The sequence below is a fragment of the Hyaena hyaena genome, unplaced genomic scaffold (assembly GCF_003009895.1).
Source record: "Hyaena hyaena isolate Hyena2069 unplaced genomic scaffold, ASM300989v1 scaffold_817, whole genome shotgun sequence".
Classification (NCBI taxonomy): Eukaryota; Metazoa; Chordata; class Mammalia; order Carnivora; family Hyaenidae; genus Hyaena; species Hyaena hyaena.
Genome location: NW_024081450.1, coordinates 812,075 through 833,305, shown reverse-complemented (window position 1 = coordinate 833,305; position 21,231 = coordinate 812,075).

The following is a 21,231-nucleotide window of genomic DNA, read 5'->3' as shown; positions in this document are numbered from 1 at the left end:
TGTGTCTCTCTCTCTCTGGCCCTCTACTGCTCACACTCCGTCTCTACCTGTCTCTAAAAAAAAAAAATGAATAAATAAGCATTAAAAAAAATTTTAAGTAATCTCTTCACGCAAGAAGGGGCTTGAATACACAACCTCAAGATCAAGAGCCACATGCTGTTCCGACTGAGCCAGCCAGACGTCCCTCCTCTGAAAATATGTAATCCAGCTAATTTGAAAGGAAGAAAGGCATGGAAGTCTACACTGCATGATGCATTTATTAGGCTGTAAGTTGTACTTTTAAACTGATTAATTTCAGTTAAAAAGAAGAATATTCATTAGCAAAAAAATATTCACTTATATCCACCCACCTCCCAAGAAACTATGCTCCTCGTGTTATAAGTAACCTTGTTTTATTTCCTCACTGATAGGCTGATGTCCAACCCCAAAGAGAAATGTTCCCCTAAAAACATGTTTTTAGCTTTATTTATTTTTTCCAAGTTGATGGGCAGAGTCTGCCTAAATAAAAAGTTTGGTTAAGACTTTGGAAAACTTAAGTAATTTGGGAAACATTTTTTACTAAATTAAAAAATAGCGAATTTAAAATTCATAAAGTTGATAAAGCCAGTGTTTATTTAAAGAGTCTTTTAGGGCGCCTGGGTGGCTCAGTTGGTTAAGCGTCCAACTTCAGCTCAGGTCATGATTTCACGGTCTGTGAGTTCAAGCCCCATGTCAGGTTCTGAGCTGTCAACTGAAGCTTGCTTCAGATCTTGTGTCTCCTCCCTCTCTCTCTTCCCCTCCCCTGCTCATGCTCTGTCTCTCTCTTTAAAAAATAAACATTAAAAAATGTTTTAAAAAGAGTTTTTCAGTTATTCTCCCTTTTCTAAATATTATGGATTCAATTAAAATTCATTTATAATCAGTAACTGATTTTTAATTTTTTTTTAATATTTATTTAGAGAAAGAGAGAGCAAGAGCAGAAGCGGCAGAGAGTCAGAAAGAGATGGAGAGAGATGGAATCCCAAGCAGGCTCCAAACTGTCAGAATGGAGCCCGACGCTGGGCTAGAACCCACAAACCTGTGCGATCATGATTTGAGACAAAATCAAGAGTCAGAAGCTTAACCGACTGAGTGACCCAGGCACCCCACTGATTTTTAATTTTTATAATAATAAAACTTGACGCAGGCCATAAATGTTGACTTAAACTTTATTATGGAATACAGTTTTCTCATTATCTGACAGCCAGTTTAAAAATATACATATACAGAGAGAGAGACAGAGAGAGAGAGAGAGAGAGAGAGAGCAGGCAAACATAAGCAGAAGGTAAGTGAGTGCCTCTGTGGAGCAGGCTTTGTTCTAGAACCTAGGAAGGTAGCGAGAAGATACAGCCTCTGCCCGCATGCACTCCAGCAAGGACAAAGGAGGGAATACATGGGTCAACAAACACAAGATAACAATTATAACAACAATTAAAATAGCAAATGGTGCAGTATTTGCCATGTGTGAGGGCATCCTAGGAAGCATTTGCATGTATCAATTCATGTAATCCTGCAACAATTCAGTGAAGGAGGTTCTATCATTATGTGCACTTTACAGACAGATGTCAGACGAGTCAGACAGGTTAATTAACTACATCGTGTTCATATAGTTAGTAAGTTATATCCCTCTTCAGGAAATAAATTCTCAAACTGAGTCATTTCAAACGAGTTTAACGAAGATTCTTTTCACGTAGGTAGAAGCATTCAAGGCAACCAACAAGGTAGTGTAGAACCTCAGGGCACAGAGGGGAACAGGTCTGGCTCTATGTGCCCTGCTGGTGCGAAGGGGTGAGGTCAGGGAGCAGGTGCAGGAGCCGGAGGGGGTGGCGCGATGGACAGTGCCTCTCAGCCAGGGGTGTGGCCTTTCCTAGAAGGGCCCAGGTGCCAAGCCCGGGAGAAAGGCAGGCTCTGCGCTGGCCTCAGCCCACCCCCGGCCTCCCTGACTGGCCGGCCCCACCGCAAGCAGAGGGGGAAGCCGGAGGTGAGAAACCCGGGGATGGGCCCAGAACCAGGTGGAGAGCAGCAGCTAGGCGTGGAGGGGGAAACAGAAGAGGTCCAGCGGCAGCACGGAGCTACCCCCGAGGGGGCGGACACCACAGTCTGTGCTTTTACCAGGCATCTGAGAGCATTTTTGGAACTGAAAATGCTAGGAAGACAGAAAACAGAGACCCGATTGACGATGTTGGTGCCGAAAGGGCCCCTCTCTTTGCTCCAGGCCCGCGTGGGGAGGAGGGAGCCAGGCAAAGACGTGGAGGGCCCCGTGCCAGGCAGGGGGTGAGCCGGGCATGTCTGAGGGCCAGAAAGGGGCCCACACGGCTGGTCAAATACCGACCGAGGAGAATGGAGGAGAAAGAACTATGCATCCTGGAGGGGCAGCCGCGGTCTCCCTCCGGGCTGAGGTCTCCTGAGGTCCCCTGAGGTCGCCGCGCAGTCCCCAGCTGCCTCTCCAGCACGTGAACATTGCTCCCTATCGGCATCTTCCATTTAGGGCGAGAGGCAGATTCAGTGTGATCCGGGTAAATACCATTTCCAAAAGTAACAGGAACCCAAACCTCCCATCTTTTTATAAATTCTCCTCCACAGACGGTATAATCTCAAAGGACAGAGGAGCCAAACTTGGGAGAAGTTTTTTTCTCCCCTATTTAGAAAGTTCTAAATGATCTGACACAACACTTAGCTGGTGGGGGTGGGAGGAAGCGGGGAGGAGGGCTTCAAGGCAAAAGTCACATGAAATAAGGAGAAAAATGAAAAGCACAAGCTTTTGCCCTTTTGCAAGAACTCTAATTTCCCTAAATAGAATTACTCACTCCTCCTGTGTTTAGGTAACAGAACTTTCTCTCCCTTATTCACAAGGTGCAGGTAATCAGCAACATGATAGAAGCAAGAACTTTTTATTGCACAGTGTGTCTGGGTCACACACTATTTATAATTCCTGTTTCCTAACACCTGGAAGAAAAATTAAGTTCAGCAGCTCCTTAGGCAAGAAATAAATGAGTGTTTCTTCCTCACTAAGCAGCAGCTCTTCCAAATAAAACCTGTCAGGCTTAGGAGCAACATGGACTCAGAATGACATTCTCGTCATCACCTGTCTCCCAACAGGGCTGTTAAATAATCAGAATGCACAGGGTCAGTGCATTTAAGTTTCACTTCAAATTAAAATCCCAACAGAAGTTAGGTCGTGCAAAAAGTAGGTCTTAATACACCCATGCCAGCCAGCAGAGCTCTGCAGGGAACGTGGAAGTGGAGACTGGGGTTCGCATGGAAACCCTCAACGGACCAGAACGCTCCTGAAGCCTCTGTGAGGGCAGTCACGTGGGGCTCCAGCAAAGGGTGATGCCAATGAAGGGCCAAGGCCACCCTGCAGGGGAATGAGGAGCAAGACAACACGTTATCGTGCACGAGGAGCAAGCTGACCTCACCACCTGCGCTGGCCTTCCCTCTTTATTTTAAGCCCTGTTACCAAGAAAACGGGGACACTGCAGGCAGCTTCCCTACAGAAAAGCCTCCGGTCACGAAAAGCATCACATAAATGCCAATTTTTACTTACTGCTTTGCATATGAAGGAGAAGGAGGAGACTCTCCCCACCCCACCCCAACTCCCGCTCTAGGTGTCCTGCTTTGAAAGACCAGGGGATGGCATCATATATAGAGTTTGCTGCTTTCTCCAGTAGAGCCCTCACAATACCCTTCCAAACACAGCTAACCTCCAAGGTAAGAGAAAAAGGATATGGGGGAAAGAGTTCCTCAAGTCTTCTTACTGTTTACTAAGTACTGTGTGGTGCTCCTGAAATGGGACTAGCTGGCTTTGACTTTCTGTGCTGAGACAGAGAAGCTGACCAAAGGAACCACTTGGGTGGCTGAGGGTCCTGGGAATGTGCTGGCAAAGTGCTCGCAGTTCCTGACAGGTGGCCCCTGTTAAATGAACAAATTTCCAATGTCCTGACCTAATCACAAATTGACTGGTCTACTTTATAATCCGATGCCCTCCAAAATGCCAGACCTCTGGGTAGGAAGAAGTCCCATTTCCAGTGAAAGATAAATGTCCAACATTGTCTCCGCCATACTACAAGCAACATTCAAAGGCCTAATGGGAAGCAAGAACGTTCTTAAATGGACTCTTTGATTTTGTGTTTATTCCCTTCTTTGTTCCAAAATTTACTTAAGACTTTCAAAACTACTAGAATATTGGAATGAGCCTAATATGGGCTAAGACTGTCCTTGTTAAAAAGAAAAAAAAAAAAAAGACTGCCCTTGTTAGATAAGATTCCTTTGCCTCAGCTTAATCAATAAAAATTTCCAGTATGGGGAGGTTCCTGAGAAAATTAAAATTACAACTACCATATCATTCAGCAAGTCCACTTCTGGATATTTATCTGAAGAAAAGGAAAACACTAACTGGAAAAGATATGTACACCCTCAGGTTCGTTGCAGGATTATTCGCAATAGCCAAAATACAGAAACCACTTAAGCACCCACCAATGGGTGAATGAATAAAGAAATGTTGTCATATATATAGGTATATATACATGTACGTATACCTATATATATGAGTGTGTGTACATATATATAGACACTTAAGGGCATATATTCTAATATATGTTAACATGTTTTTATATGTATGTATAATGGAATATTATTCAGCCATAAAAAAAGAATGAAATCTTGCCATCTGCAATAACATAGATGGATCTTGAGGGCATTATGTTAAGTGAAATAAGTCAGACAGAGACAAATGCCATATGCTCTCACTGACATGTGGAATCTATTAAAAAATAAAAATAAAGGTTAAAAAACCAAGCTCATGGATACAGAGAATAGATTGGCAGTTGCCAGAGGCAGGGGGTAGATGATGGGGAAATGGGGGAAAGGGTCAAAAAGTACAAACTTCCAGTTATAAAATAAATAAGCAATAGGGTGTAATGTACAGCACAGTGAACATAGTTAATAATAGTGTACTGAATATTTGGAAGTTGCTAAGAGAATGAATCTTAAAAGTTTTCATCATGAAAAACAACTATGTAACTATGTGTGATGACAAGTGTTAACTAGACTTACTGTGTTGATCATTTTGCAATATACACAAATATCAAATTACGTTAGACCTGAAATTACCATAATGTTGTATGTTAGTTATGTCTCAATTTTTAAAAACAAAGATAGATTGCCCTCAAGCTTGTTCCCTCAAGAATTTCTAATTTTAAAACTTCAAGAGTAAATCAAATTCTCCAGAAAAATTTTAAACACCATCATATCAATGAAAATAAAGGTGTTAAATGTGATGAAGGATAGGGGCACCTGAGTGGCTCAGTCAGTTAGGCGACCAACTCTACATTTTGGCCCGCATCGTGATCTCACGGTCTGTGAGATCCAGCCTTTCAGGCTCTGTGCTGACAGTGGGGAACCTGCTTGGGATTCTCTCTCTCCCCCTCTCTCTGCCCTTCCCCTGCTCACATTCTATCTCTGAAAATAAACAAATATTCTGGGGGCACCTGGGTGGCTCAGTTGGTTAAACATCCAACTCTGGCTCAAGTCATGATCTCACGGGTTCATGTGATCAAGCCTGGCATCAGCACATCATGCTGTCAGCATAGAGCCTGGAGCCTGCTTTTCAGATTCTGTGTCTCCCTCTCTCTCTATCCCTCCCCCAGTCACACTCTCCCTCTCTCTCCCTCTCTCTCTCTGGAATGAATAAGCATTTAAAAAATTTTTTTAATAAAAATACTTTTTAAAACAGTTTTTAAAAAAGAAATTAATTTTTAATATGATGGGTAGACTTCAAGGAGACCGTCAACTTCTAGAAGCAGAGTTTCCAGAACACGGGAAGTGATATCCTCAAAATACTTTAGACCACTCAGAGTATAGTTAGAGTTTCTAGCTTACTGTGGCCTATGGATGGACCATGGCTGAAGGGCACAATGTGAAACATAGTCTTGGCTATGCCTTCATAGATAAGTATCTTATGCCAAAACAAGAAATCCCTTCAAAAAACTGAATTTGACAACTATTAACTGAGTACGTCAAGAACTGCTTTAGATGCTAAAAAAAAGCAGCGACTGTGAACTGTAGCTTCAAAAAGGCAAAAAACCTGGGTGGATTTCCTTTTTTTTTTTTTTTTTTATTATTATTTTTTTTTTTTACAAATAGTTTATTGTCAAATTAGTTTCTACATAACACTCAGTGCTCATCCCCAAAGTGCCCTCCTCCATGCCCATCCCCCCCTCCCCCCCACATCCATCAGTCCTCAGTTTTTGTCAGCATTCAAGAGTCTCTCATGGTTTGCCTCTCTCCCTTTCCCCCACCATTTCCGCCCTTCTTCTCCCCCTTGTTCCTCCGTCAAGTTCCTCCTAATCCTCCTATACGTGCAAACATATGATATTTGTCCTTCTCTGCCTGACTTATTTCGCTCAGCATAACACCCTCAAGGTCCATCCATGTTGCTACACATGGCCAGATTTCATTGTTTCTCATTGCCATGTAGTATTCCATGGTATAGATAAACCACATCTTCTTGATCCATTCATCTGTTGATGGACACTTAGGCTCTTTCCATGTTTTAGCTATTGTGGAGAGTGCTGCTATGAACATTGGGGTCCATGTGCTCCTATGCATCAGCATTTCTGTATCCCTTGGGTAAATTCCTAGCAGTGCTATTGCTGGGTCATAAGGGAGTTCTATTGTTAGTTTCCTGAGGAACCTCCACACTGTTTTCCAGAGGGGCTGTACCAGTTTACATTCGGGTGGATTTCCTTTTTGAGTGTTTCCATCTCAAAATATTTATGATGGCCTTCGCCACAAGATGGCGCTCGTACACCATCCTACATACCTACGGACCCAAGTATATTCTTGGGGTACAAATGCTTACTTAGGGTCTTCTTCCCTGAGCTCCCATTCTGTTACCTTCTCAATGAGTCATGTCTGAGAATCCTGGTTTGGACATAAATAACAATAATACCCACATCACCCCCCCTCTGAAGAGCTAAGATAGATACTGTATTTACCATATATCTATCTAGTAATGTAATAAGGCTCTCTCTTTTGAGAATGAACCAGAGAAGGTGCTTGTATGGCACTCTCTATCCCACTGATTTACAAAATGTATCATTCCAAGAAAAATAAATCCTGCTTGGGCCCAAACCTCCATCTTTGCTGAAGAAATACATCTGCAGACATTACAAGGAATCGTGCTGTTCTTGAGTCCACACAAATCCTAGTTCTGCAAATGCTGAGGCCTCTGACTTCTTGATTTAGGTATTTCAAAGCAAAAAAAAAATAAATAAAAAAGGAGAGGCTCACACATTTTGAAGCATTCCATAAACAACTCCATGTGACCTTCTCACCCCTCATGAAGCTACATTTTTCGCAGTCCTCGTTTTGACCAAAAGCACCTAAGCGCTCCTAAGTGAGGGCACAGCATTTAGGACGACGTTCCTTCTTTCCTAGAGACAGGGGGACGAGAGAGAAACGCTGCAGGGCAGCCGTAGCTCTCCCTCAAGACCTGAAGGGGGGAGATGCTGCGCCAGGGAGATTTTTCTTCTCTCAATTGGTTGACAGTCAGCCAGGGAGGCCATCTTGCAGCCAAGACATCCGCAGCCCTGCAGGACCGCCGCGTGCCCCCCGCCCTCCCCACCCTATCCTCGGAGATGTCTGCCAAGTGCTACAGCAGGGAGCTGGCAGCACCTTGTCCCGCAGGGAAGATGGAGCCTGGCTTCAGCAGCTGGATAAAAAAGGGGACCCCACACCCCCACCCCCCGCAAAAAAGAGGCTGTGACAAACTGCAGAGCCCAGGGAATCTATCTGTTCACTGCTCGTGCTGGCAGGGGAAACGGGCAGGTCAGAGGGGTTCCCCCCAAAGAAATGCATGTCAGGAACCCACTGCGATCTACCAGGCTGTGTTTGGGGGCGGAAGGTGGGAGCACTGGTTGCTTTCATAAACCCTGCTGGTGGCAATGCTCCTAAGATCTCTGAAGCACTGAGGATGCTCGCCTGTGATGGGAACACAGAAGAAAGAGCCATGTAAGGCCAACGTTGGGAAGCTTGTAATTCCGGGGTTTGCTAATTCTCACCCCAGCGTGTGCGCATGCTGGGAACAGTGGAACAGTGCTCCCCAGCCCTTTCCCAAGTTCTGCTGTCTGCCTTTGACCTCATGTGCCAAATTCGGATTGCATATTCCCCGTTTGGCTTCTACTACGGACAACAGGGGTTTGGCTAATGGCTGGCCAGGAGCTGGCGTGCCGCGGGATTGCGGGTAACCAGTGTGCTCCGCAGAGAGGAAGAGCACTTGGGACTTCCACCTCTGGACCCGAATCTGACTTACCTGGATAAGGGCGAGGGAGCGGCTGGAGACAAGGGAGAGGGAAGGCTATCTCAGCCTCGCCCTTTACCTTAGCCCGGGGTCTCCTTCAACAAATGAACAGCAGAGGCTGAGGCCTCCCTTTCTCCTTGAAGCTCTCTCCATAAAAGATCAGGGGCAATCAATGCAGGAAAGGCCACAAGCTCAGTTGTTTCCAAAGACTCACAGAACGTGACATGAGGAGAAAGGTGGAAGGGGGTGCCCTCCAGACGGGCACAGAGGTGCTGAGAGATACTGTGGCAGAGGTCACAGAGCATGCTCATGGTAGACAGGGACAGGAACCCAGGCCTCTGCCCCTCTGCCCAGGTCCCTTTCAGTGAAGAAAAGTAACTCCCACTCTCTCGCCAGGCCTCAATGTCCCCACCCCAAAACATGACGACAGTTCCCCAGAGATGACTCCTTGCCAGCCCCTTGTCAAGCACTCTAGACGGGTACAGAGGGAAGGTGATACACCAATCCAGAATTGATGTCCCTTGTTTACTTTATACGGGGTAATTAAGCAGCATTTTGTGTGTGTGTGTGTGAAAGATCTAGCTCTATAAGCTAACATTTCCTTGCATTAAAAAAAAAATCAACAGGGGCGCCTGGGTGGCACAACTGGTTAAGCATCCAACTTTGGCTCAGGTCATGATCTCACGGTCCGTGAGTTCAAGCCCCGTGTCGGGCTCTGTGCTGACAACTCAGAGCCTGGAAGCCTGCTTCAGATTCTGTGCCTCCCTCTCTTTTTGCCCCTCCCCCATTCATGCTCTGCTTACTCTCTCTCTCTCTCTCTCTCAAAAATAAATAAATAATTTTTAAAAATTTTTAAACAAAGAAACATTGCTTTCTGATTCCTCTACCTATTTAAAACTCAGATTATCCTCCAATGTTGAACCCCAATCTTTTCTCAACCAACATTTTAGAGAAAACCTATAATTTTCCTACTCTATCCACTTGCCAAAGAGCATATGGAGACCTAGAATATTCTTAGTTGTTTTTACATAGGTTCTGTCTTACCTTCCCAAAGTTACTGTTTGCTCTTTGCATAGAACAGCCTTGTTTTATGCTTCTGTTTCTTAATGGAAACATCTGACTGATAATTCTGCCCATGGCAAGCAAGCAGAACAAGGGAGCATCGTGGGGCCAGTGTTGCTCACAGAAATACAGAAATTCCTTTATGACACTGGACAAGCCGAGGACACCTCTGAGAAAACGAAACGAGCCCTCAGAAACATAGCTGTAGACATGAAGTGAACACTGAACCGGAGCATATATAAATTAACATCAATTTTTCAAAAGAACTTAAAGTAAAGAATGAAGAATAAAATGAAGATAGTCTTGTGCACACTCTGGGCATAAATCGTTGACAAAGATTAAAGCCCCTTAATTGTATTAGGGAAATGAATATACTTTATTAATGAATGAATTCTAACTCCACATTCTATTTCAACAAAAATCATCCTGGCTAATAAGTTATGTCTCTCCCCGTCCCCTGTTTTCACTGCAGCTAAATGGTTATGTCTCATTTATGGGTTATTCTGAATAAATTAGCTGCAAGATTTTTTTAAGTCTCAAAAATATCAAGAGGTCTAACCCATATACTGTTAAAAAAGTAGAATTTTATATATCTACTGTATCAGAAAGTTCATGGTTTCCTATTTCGTGGTATTTAACTCCTACATTTTAAAAAGAATTCAGTAGCATCTAGAACCTTCAAATTTATAAATCCCTAAAATCAAGTCCAGCTCAGATAAGATTTGAACCAAAGTACATGATGCCATGTCAGTCCAAGGTCTCCTATTTCACTGATATTTCCTCTAGCTAATTAAATTCAGAATAAGTTTCTGATGATTAGAAAATGTTTATACCTTACCTAGGAATCCGGCCCTTTTTTCACACCCAAATGTGCATGTTGCCATTGCCAAATGATGGTAATAACCATCTAACTTCTAGTTGATATTTACTGTGAAGCAAACTGGTATTTGCAAGACAATTTCCTAGTGAGAAAATGTCCACATAAACAAAACTGCATTATGATCAAATCCCCGTCATGGTCATCCCAGCAAAGTCCTAAATACCCAAGGCCATGAATTAGTGACTTCAGCCACCAACCTCAGCCTTCAAGGGGGGAAACCCTGACCAGCCGGAGCAAAATCTGTGAAGTCCATGAAGGAAGCACTAAATGGATTTCAACTGAGAGAAAGCCCTCTGGTTTTTCAACAAACTCTCAGCATTCAATGATTCTGAAACTCTAAGAAAGACATTAGCTAGTCCCAAAGTATTTTGTTTCCCCCTTTGGAATTTTTCACTGCAGAATCCTCTGTGCACAGATAGGTCTATGTTCTCAGGCTCAAGAATCAAGATTCTGTTTATAAAATAAAATAATAAAAAAATAATCTGTTTAATAAACCATGAATTTATAAGACATTGTTGTATTTTAGCTGCAAAAACTGAGTATTCAAGGGAAACATTTCTGGAATAAGGTAAAGGGCAATCTGTAATGGGGACTATAAATTTCTACTTAAATTTGCCACGAGCAATTAAACCCAGTAAAAAAGAAAAAAGAAAGCATTAAAGTGACAGTGAGAGAAACATAAAAGTAGGCAGTTGGCCGGAGTGGGGCGGGAGGGATGCTATTGCTGGTTAAGAGAGACTTTACTAAAATCATGGAAGCTAGGTTTTGCATAGGAGACGGCCATGGAGACTGTGCAGGAAGAAAGAAGAATCTGGGCAACTCTGGCCATGGCCAAGAGGCTGAGAGATCATATCCCTGGAAACACTTCCCAGTAATCCTCTGATTTTCTGAAAAAGACTGAACCAGGAAATAGCTCTGGGTATGACTTCTCTTTGCTCCTCCAAAACCATCAAAAAGGGAGATATCGTGCAAGTGATTAAAAGAGATAGTCTTTTGTGCAGTGTTACTGAAGGAATATTCTATAAACCAGAAGGCCAAATGTTAGCATGAATTCTCCTATTAATTCCATCAGGAAAATGAAATACATCCTGGGGATCTAATATTCAGCATGGTGACTATAATTAACAATACCGTGGTGTATCTTAGAAGTTGCTAAGAGACAACGCTCCTGGGTGGCTCAGTCAGTTGGGTGGCCAACTTCAGCTCGGGTCATGATCTCGCGGTCCGTAAGTTCGAGCCCCACATCAGGCTCTGTGCTGACAGTTCAGAGCCTGGAGCCTGCTTTGGATTCTGTGATTCCCTCTCTCTCTGCCCCTCCCCCGCTCAAGCTCTGTCTCTTTCTGTCTCAAAAATAAAATAAACGTTAAGAATTTTTTTAAAAAGAAAAGAAGTTGCTAAGACTAAATCTTAAGTATTACACAAACATTTGTCAGAATATCTATAATTCTCTGAGGTGATGAGTGTGTTAACCAATCTCACCGTGGTAATCATCTTACAATATATATGTACATTAAGTTTTAAAAATTTATGAGAACTTAACGTCCATACAAAGCTTTGTCTTACTCACTCCATCATTGCCAGCACTTGAAATAATGCCTGGCACATAACAGGTGCTCAATAAATATTAGCTGAATGAATATTAGCATGAATGAATTGAGTAAACTACATAGTCTGCTCAGTGCACCACTCCTGTAGCCAAACCTCACTCCAATGCAGGGCTGGAATAGACCAGCTCCTGCTTCAGAACCAGTACTCTATCTCCCCAAGAGCCAAGGCCAGATCAATGACTCTGTAAGGGACAAGCTCCAGTTCATAGCAGCACTCTCAACAACAGCCAAAACATGGAAAGAGCCTGAGTGTCCATCAACTGATGAATGGATCAAGAAGAAGTGGTTCATCTATACCATGGAATACTACATGGCAATGAGAAACAATGAAATCTGGCCATGTGTAGCCACATGGATGGACCTTGAGGGGGTTATGCTGAGTGAAATAAGTCAGGCAGAGAAGGACAAATACCATATGTTTGCACGTATAGGAGGATTAGGAGGAACTTAATTGAGGATCTTGGGGGAGAAGAAGGGTGGAAATGGTGGGGGAAAGGGAGTGAGGCAAACTATGAGAGACTCTTGAATGCTGACAAAAACTGAGGACTGATGGATGTGGGGAGGGGGGGAAGGGCACGGAGAGGGGCACTTGTGGGGATGAGCACAGGGTGTTATATGGAAACCAACTTGATAATAAACTATTTGTAAAAAAAAAAAAGAAAAATCAAAAAAAAAAAAAAAAAAGGGACAAGGTCCCACAGGTTCCCAAACTACTCGTTATGAGGGTGGTGAGGCTACAATGCTTTTGGGGTCCCCTTACTACTTCATCTGTGGTCACCAGCAAGGACTCCCCAGCATCTGTTCCTGGTGCCTTCCAACCCCAGGAAGGCTGTCTTACTCTGTTTCCTCTCCTCCATCTGCTCCTCTCCAGGCCCTGTTCATATGCCTGTGGCTTTCCAGGAACTGGACTGTATCTCTCCAACTCCTTTGCTTAGAAAAAGGCCTGCACCTCTCGGAGTTCCTGAGGGAGTCCTACAGACCAGAGACTTACTCTCCAGATCAGGCTGAGGTCCAAGGAGCTAGACTGGTAGAACCATTGACCAGAAACACCAGCTAAATTTACTACATTATTTATTGCCCATATTGCTGGCCATCTGTTAATAGCAGATAATCACTAGAAAATGATTAAGAGTAAGAAAAATAGTATTTTATGTCTTAGGTTGTCCCTTCTGGCTAAAAAGTGTGGTTAATTTTTTTACACCGTCACGTGTAGAATTAAAAGTGTGTGTGTACATATATACGTATGGCATGTACATGTATTCATACAGACTATACTTATATTCATAAAGATACATACACACACTTGGGTTTGTTACTTATTTGTGAAAAAATATCTAGAATTCATCTGTTTCTTTTATTAAGCAAATCAACAGAAATTTCATTCTTCAACTATTAAAACAAAAGGAGAAGGCTTCTCCTTTTCCAGGCTTTGCAAACATTTGTTTCAATCAGACTTGGTTTTTAAGTCTGTTTACTTATTTTTGAGGGGGAAGGGGAAGGGCAGAGACAGAGGAAGAGACAGAGAGAATCCCAAGCAGGGTCCAGGCCATGAATGAGTGTGGAGTCCCCAGCGGGGCCCGATCTCACCAACTATGAGGTCATGACATGAGCCAAAATCAAGAGCCAGACGCTTAACTGACTGAATCACCCAGGCGTCCCTCAATCAGACTTATTTAATTTAAAGAAAAAAAAAAGAATTATATGGAAAAGATCAAAATAAATTACTGCTTACTTAGTAAAATATGCTAAAAACAAAATGTGCTCCTCTCTTTAAACCATGGAGAATATCTGTTTAAGATGACATCAAACAAAATTGCACTCCTTTTAAAGCAAAATTATTGAGGAGAAACAAAATCCACTAGAGTTTAGGGGCGCCTGGGTGTCTCAGTTGGTTAAGCATCCAACTTTGGCTCAGGTCATGATCTCACAGTTCATGGGTTTGAGCCCCACATCAGGCTCTGTGCTGACAGCTAGCTCAGAGCCTGGAGCCTGTTTCAGATTCTGTATCTCTCTCTCTGACCCTCCCCTGCTCTCAAAAATAAATAAAAAACATTTAAAAAAATTTTTTTAAATCTACTAGAGTTTAGAAATCACTATTGCTCCCAGGTAGAGGACTTACCAAGCACACCCTAACAATGGAAAACATTTAAAGGCCACATACAAATGAAATCAGCTTCAAATAAAACATGCCCAACACTTCCCGTCCCACGTCATCACTAAGGTCACTTTCTCTGGCTGGAACACATTTGCCTTCGCCTCTGCCGGCCCTTGGAAAGCTGGCCACCTCAGCAGGCTCGGGGCCTGACTCACACCATGGGTATCATGGGTCTTGTCTCCAACAAAAGACTAGGAACCACCCGAGGGGAGTTCTATTCTTCAAAACCTCCAGAATACCTTGCATCTAAAAAGTTCTCAGTAATACAAGTTTGCTAACCCGAACTGAATTAAGAGAAAGAAGAGATGGGGAAGGGATGGTAGTGGAGAGAGAGAGAGAGGGATAAGGTGGAGAGAAGGGAGCATATGAAGCAAGTATATGAAATGGTATTATTCCAGCTCAGGACTTCAGGCCAGAAAAATCATTTCCCGTCGTGTAACTATTCCCAGAACATATAACTAGATAAACATATGGATATAGATGGATATTGGAGAGGTATTATTTGCCAATTTCTTTTCAGTGATGTAACAGAGCAGATGAGGTTTCATTTAATATGCTTTAAAAGGAAAGGACTGGGAATATACTCATGTTCATAGGAGCATTATTCTCAACAGCCGAAAGGTAGAAACCCAAATGTCCATCTGAAGATGAATGGATAAACAAAATGTGGTATATACATACGATAGAAAATCACTCAGCCTTAAAAAGAAATGAAATTATAATACATGTTAAAATAAGGAGGAACCTTGGAAACATCCTGCTAAGTGAAATAAACCAGACATAAAAGGGCAAATATTGTATAATTCCACACGTATGAGGAACCTAGAATAGTCAATTCACAGAGAGTAAACAGTGGTTAGCAGGGGTGAAGGGAGGGGGTTGAGGAAGTCACTGATTAATGGGCACAGAGTTTCCGTTGGGGATGACGCAAGAGTTCTGGAGATGGATGGCGGTCATGGTTGCACACGACAGCATGAGTGTGCTTGCCTCCACTCTCTTGTGCACCTAAAAACAGTTAAAATCACGGGGCGCCCGGGTGGCTCCATCAGTTAAGCGTCCGACTTCGGCTCAGGTCATGATCTCACAGGTTGGGCTCTGTGCTGACAGCCAGCTCAGAGCCTGGAGCCTGCTTCAGATTCTGTGTCTCCTTCTCTCTCTGACCCTTCCCTGCTCACGCTGTCTCTCTCTCTTTCTCAGAAATAAATAAAAGATTTTTAAAAATTTAAAGAAAAAAACAGTTAAAATCATAAATTTCACTACAATAAAAAAAAGATCAGGATTGGGAAAGAAGATCCAATGTATTGCTCACAGATTTACAGGTAACCTCTTTCCCTCTCCCTCACACACGCCACTGGGGCACATCCTGGAACGCCCCCTCCACCTCCATCCTGGGAATTCTCCCTTCTGATTCCAAGAGAGTCAGGACGGCGCCTTAATAACTGAAGATCCACAGTCTAACCACAGTGACTTGCAGCTAGCAGGGATTCACCGAATACTTGCAGATTTGCTAATAACGGGGGGGGGGGGGGAAGTAATGAACATTTGGAAGGATTTTATTTTTCTCTTTTGGAATGGAGATTGGAATAGAAGGCGTAGAAAGTACAGCTAAATCTAACTAGAATGTAGGCAAATTAGAAATCAACCTATCTTGTTCTTCAGAGTAACTGTGAATCAATGAAATGATGGGAAATTTTCTTTAATGACACTTCGATTATGATAGAGAAAAAGTAAATCAAATCATATGTAATTAGGATCAACTTAAGTTAGCTTTTTTTTAGTTTATTTCTTTACTTTGAGAGACAGAGAGCATGAGCAGAGAGGGGCAGAGAGAGAGACAGAGGGAGAGAGAATTCCAAGTAGGCTCTGTATCATCAGTGCAGAACCTGAAGCAGGGCTCAAACTCATGAACCGGAGCTGAAAGATCATGACCTGGGTCGAAACCAAGAGTCATCACTTAGCTGACTGAGCCACCCAGATTCCCAAAGTTAGTTTTTGTAATAAAATGGAAAAAGAAATGAGTTATCAAGAAGGAAACGGCAACTTTCAACCTGGAAACGGACTACATAACAGTATATATATATATATATATATATATATATATATTTTTTTTTTTTTTTTTTTCCTTTGGCCTGCCCATCCATCTGGCAGGGACGAGAACGTCCCAGAACGTGGAGCACCATTTTCTCAGGTGTGACCACAGGCAGAAATGACAACTCCTTCCTGGAGAAAGAAGGAATGTTGGGAACACAGTGCAGTCTGTGGCTCAACGAGGTAAAAAGAGGTTCAGTTATATTAAAAAAAAAAAAAAAAAAAAACCCACCACCTTTGGCCTAGAACAATTCTATAGAACAATCACTAAGATGACTATCTTCCCTCCAGAATTTCTTCCTTACAGTTATAGCTGGTCTCAACTTGATTGCAGCAAACAGGACAGTCTATTTTGCCCTTTTAAAAAATCTGTCTCTCACATTTCAGTCTTGCCTCACTTCCTTTCTTGATGGTCTGTGAAACCTACTCAGGGCCACGCTTTGGCCATCAGAGCCCTACATCTAAGGGAGCCCTTATTTCTGCCTTTTTAAGATGTCACCCTGAGCAGAGGTCTCTGGTGGGAGCAGTTAAAATACTGTAGGCATCTCAAAAGGAGATGAGAGTTCTGCCTGCTTTTCATCAAACCTTGACTTTTTTAATTAAATTAATTAACCCAGAAATGCTAGTCAGCTTACCATCTCAGGCAGCTTGCCTGAGCCCCTGGATATCTGGACTAAACTGTCCCCAGGTGATTCCACCCAGTTAGGAAAAAGTGTCTGCCTATCCTGGGCCACAGGTATCGAGCTTCTGTTAAGAAGAGATTAGGTCAAGTGGCATTTCTCAACCTCAGCACTCTTAATATTGGGGGTGGGATAAGTAATTCTGTCATGGGAGGCCATGTGTGCATTGTAGGATGCTTAGTGGCATCCCTGACGTCTACCTGCTAGATGCCAGTAGCACCCTCTAGACGTGACAACCAAAACCGTCTCCAAGTGTTGTTCAATCCCTCATGGGGGCAAAATCACACCAGCTGAGAACCACTGGGATAAAATGAGATTCCATCCTGCTGCCTCCCTCCGCCCCAACATCAGAAACCTCCCCTCGCCCCCCACCACTCCAGAGACCATGTGTTAGGTCCAGAAGGATTCATCAGCAAGCAGCCTAGCTGGATCCAAATTAGAAACGGTGAGTATTTGTCCAATGGAAATCAACCGGCCTTCACTCAAACTCAGGCTAAAGGAAAGAAGAGAATAAGAAGTACCGAGAAATAACCCCTGTCTCCCAGCTATGAAGAAGGCTGATAGCGCTAGCATTTCATTGACTGGCCTTCTCTCCCCCCCTCCCCTTAGCCACGGAGGTCTCTCTGGGAAGCAGCAGGAAGACAGCCCTCCACCCAGAGAGGTGGGCACACCTGATCCCCTAGGTGCCCATGGGGTTGCTCTGCATTCTAGTGCAGCTTGCACCCCACTCACTGTCTGACCCAGGATAAGACATTTAACTTTTCTGGACTTCTTTTTCCTCAGCTGTAAAATGAAAAAGCCAAATCTTTGAGACCTAGACCATGATTTTACGGGCCCAGCGTGTGGGCAAGGGTACAGGAATGTGGTAGGGAGAAGACAGAGGCAGAGTAATGAAGAAAACAACAGAATAGTGTCAGGTGACTGCATAAGATACACACAGGAGGGCGTGAGCGAGGTTTTTAAGGGAAGTCCGGGAGGCTGAAGGCCCGCAATCATCAAATGCCGTTTTAAGGACATAAAGAAGGAAGAACTAATAAAAGGTAGCTTTTTATATTTTTCAGCACTCTCTACGTGTTTACCCATCCTAACGGGTTCTGTTCATACCCTGATACCCCCACTGCATTTCCTTTCCTTCTTATTTTACAAGCCTAGTTCTCTTTCTTTCCCCCGGCTTTATACTCAGACCCCTTCATTTCTGTCGGCTTTTTACAACAGTTCTTTCTCTGTGGCTCTCTTGCTTTCTCTCTATCTCTTTCCCTTCCTCCTTCCTTTCCTTCCCCTCCCTCTTTCCCTCTTTCCCCCTCTCTCTCCCTGACCTTCTTCATCATGAGGAAGTAGGTTACCCGCCACAGTCCTAGATTCCATCTCCTCAAAAGATTCAGACCTACAGAAAGAAAGTCAAATTGTGTCCTGAAGGATGAAGCTTCCACATGCTACGTGCCTGCTTCATTGTATTTCCTTTACAGGACCTGAGTTATGACTGTGTTTACAAATGACCATCGTTAACCTCAAGGGAGGAACTCCTGGTGAAGGCCAAAGGTGTCAACGTGATTGCAAGGCAACCGTGTCTGAAATGACCAGGCCATAGTATAGAGAGGAAGTACCCAAATGTCTTAATTCGGCCTGTGGAACCCAAGTAGGAGCCTGCCTATGCTGCATGGACATATCTTGACCGAGCTGGTCCCACTCCAGGACGTGGCAAGTTGGATGAGGGCCACAGATTCCTTGGTGAAATAGTTCGTCACAGCCGAGCCAGGAAACTGACTTTCCAAAGTGATGCACTGTGTTGAGCCTGCTGCCTGTCATTCAGACACCAGGAAAGAAAGATTCAGGGCTCTCCCACACCCAGTTGCAACCTTCCCCCTCCTAATCCTTATCCCCCACAGGCTGATCAGAAATACCATCACTCGCTATTTATGAAGAGAACACCGCCTCTGAATCTGAAGGACAGCTTTCTGTAATGCCTGACCGTGGGAGGAGGGCAAGTCACACACTAGATTCACTCTAAATGAACAAATCAGTACAAACGGAATGTGAACAAAACCTCTAATCAGCCACAATCAAATAAGAAGAGACTTCCTGGAGAGGAACAGCCAGATGGGAAGTTAGTATCGTTCAGGCCGTTAACGTTCCACCAATGCTCACTGCTTTTTCAACAAGCAAATGGGGCCAGGACTATTAGAGCGAGGAAAGAAAAGCACAGGCGCATCCACGTTTTCTAAAAAAGCCCACAAAATTACATGATGTAAAAACAGGTGACTGCTGAAGAAATGTACCTAATAAAATCCCTCCCCTTGACCACGCCTGTCCCTACTCAGGACCCCAGCTCTCCCTCTGGCTTTTTACTATCACCTCCTTTTCTTTCCTTCCTTCCTTCCTTCCTCTTCCTTCCTTCCTTCCTTCTTTCCTTCCTTCCTTCCTTCTTCTTTCTTTCTTCCTTCCTTTCTTTCTTCCTTTCTTCCTTCCTTCCTTTCTTCCTTTCTTTCTTCTTTTTTTTCTTTCTCTTTCTTTCTCTCTCTGTCTCTTTCTTTCCTCTTTCTTTTCTTTCTTCTTTCTTTCTCTTTCTTTCCTCTTTCTTTCCTTCTTTCTTTCTCTCTCTCTTTCTTTTCTTTCTTTCTTAGTAAAAGCTTTATTGAGATCTAGTCCACAAACCATTCAAGTCACCCATTTTTTAAAAATTTTTTAATGTTTTTCTTTATTTTTGAGAGAGACAGAGTGTGAGCAGGGGAGGTGCAAGGGAAAAGGGAGACACAGAATCTGAAGTGGGCGCCAGCACAGAGCCCAATGTGGGGCTTGAACTCACAGACTGAGAGATCATGACCTGAGCCCAAGTCAGACACTCAACCAACTGAGCCACCCAGGCACCCTGTAAGTCACCCACTGAAAATGTACAATACAATGGGTTTAGTATATCCACAGAGTTATGTAACCATCACCACACTGGAGAGTATTTCCATCACCCCAAAAAGAAACCCCATTCCCTTTAGCAGCCAAGCACTCCTATCCCTGAGCTACCAATCTTTCCATCTCTGTAGATTTACCTCTTCTGGACTTTTCATATAAATGGAATCATACAATACGTAGGGGGAAGGGAGGAGTCTTCCTGGCTTCCTTCACTTAGCATAATGTTCTCAAGGTTCATCTATATTGTAGCATGTAGAAGTACTTCATTTCTTCGTAGTCTGAATAATATTGCATTATATGGGCTCTCCCTGCCTCTTTTCAGATGGACATTTGGATTGTTTCCACATTTTGGCTATTATGAATAAGTCTGCAGTAAACATTCTTGCATGGATTTTTGTGTGGATATACGCTTTTATTTATCTTAGGTAAACTCCTAGGAATGGAATTGTTAGGTTATAAGGTAATTCTAGATTTAACTTTTTTTCTGAGATGGTGGACCATTTCACATTCCTACCAGAATTTTCTACATTGCATGATTGTCCACATTCTTGCCAAAAATTACATCTTTTTAAATTATAGCCATTCTGGTGGCTGTAAAGCAGTAGTCTCATTATAGGTTTGATTTATATTTCCCTCATAATTAATGATACTGATTCATATGATTATTGGCCACCGGTATTTTGGAGAAATATACATTCAGATACTTTGCATATTTTTAACTGGGTTATTTATCTTTTTATTATTGAGTTGTAAGTGTTCTTTATATATTCCAGATACGAGCTCCTTATCAGATACATAATTTACAAATATTTGTTCCCATTCTGTGTGTTGTCTTCTGACTTTCTTGATAATGTTCTTTGAAGCACAAAAATTGTTAATTTTTTTAAGTTTATCTATTTATTTTGAGAGAGAGAGAGAGCACGCACATATGTACACACACCCGCGAGAGCAGAGGAGAGGCAGAGGGAGAGGGAGAGAGAGAGAATCCCAGGCCGGCTCCCTACTGTCAGTGCAGAGCCCGACCCAGGGCTCCAATCCACGAACTGTGAGCTCATAACCTGAGTTGAAATCAAGAGTCAGACGCCCAACCGGCTGAGCCACCCAGGCGCCCCAAAAGTTCTTAACTTTGATGAAGTCTGAATTACCTGTTTTTTCTTTGGTTACTTGTGCTTTGCTGTCACATCTTACGGTCAACTTCCTTGCAAAACAAGCTTTCTCAGCTTGTGTTGCTCAGTCTCAAGCATTGATTTTTTTTCCCCATTATAGCAGCAGGGCCTCATGTTGGCCCAGCTCCCTCCTATATGCAGAGCCCATAGGTCATGTGAGACGTGAATGGGTTTTCATACCCCACTGAGTCCTGCTGCTTCTCTGATTAGGACTATGATTATTATTGAACACTCATACATCTGTGTAGGGCTTTTAGGCTTCCAGAATCCTTAATTACTACTTAAAATAGCTGTGAAGGATAGGAAGGAAGGTAATCCCCACCCTCCCACCTCCTGTCCCTGCCATTCTGAGATAAGAAGACAATTAAG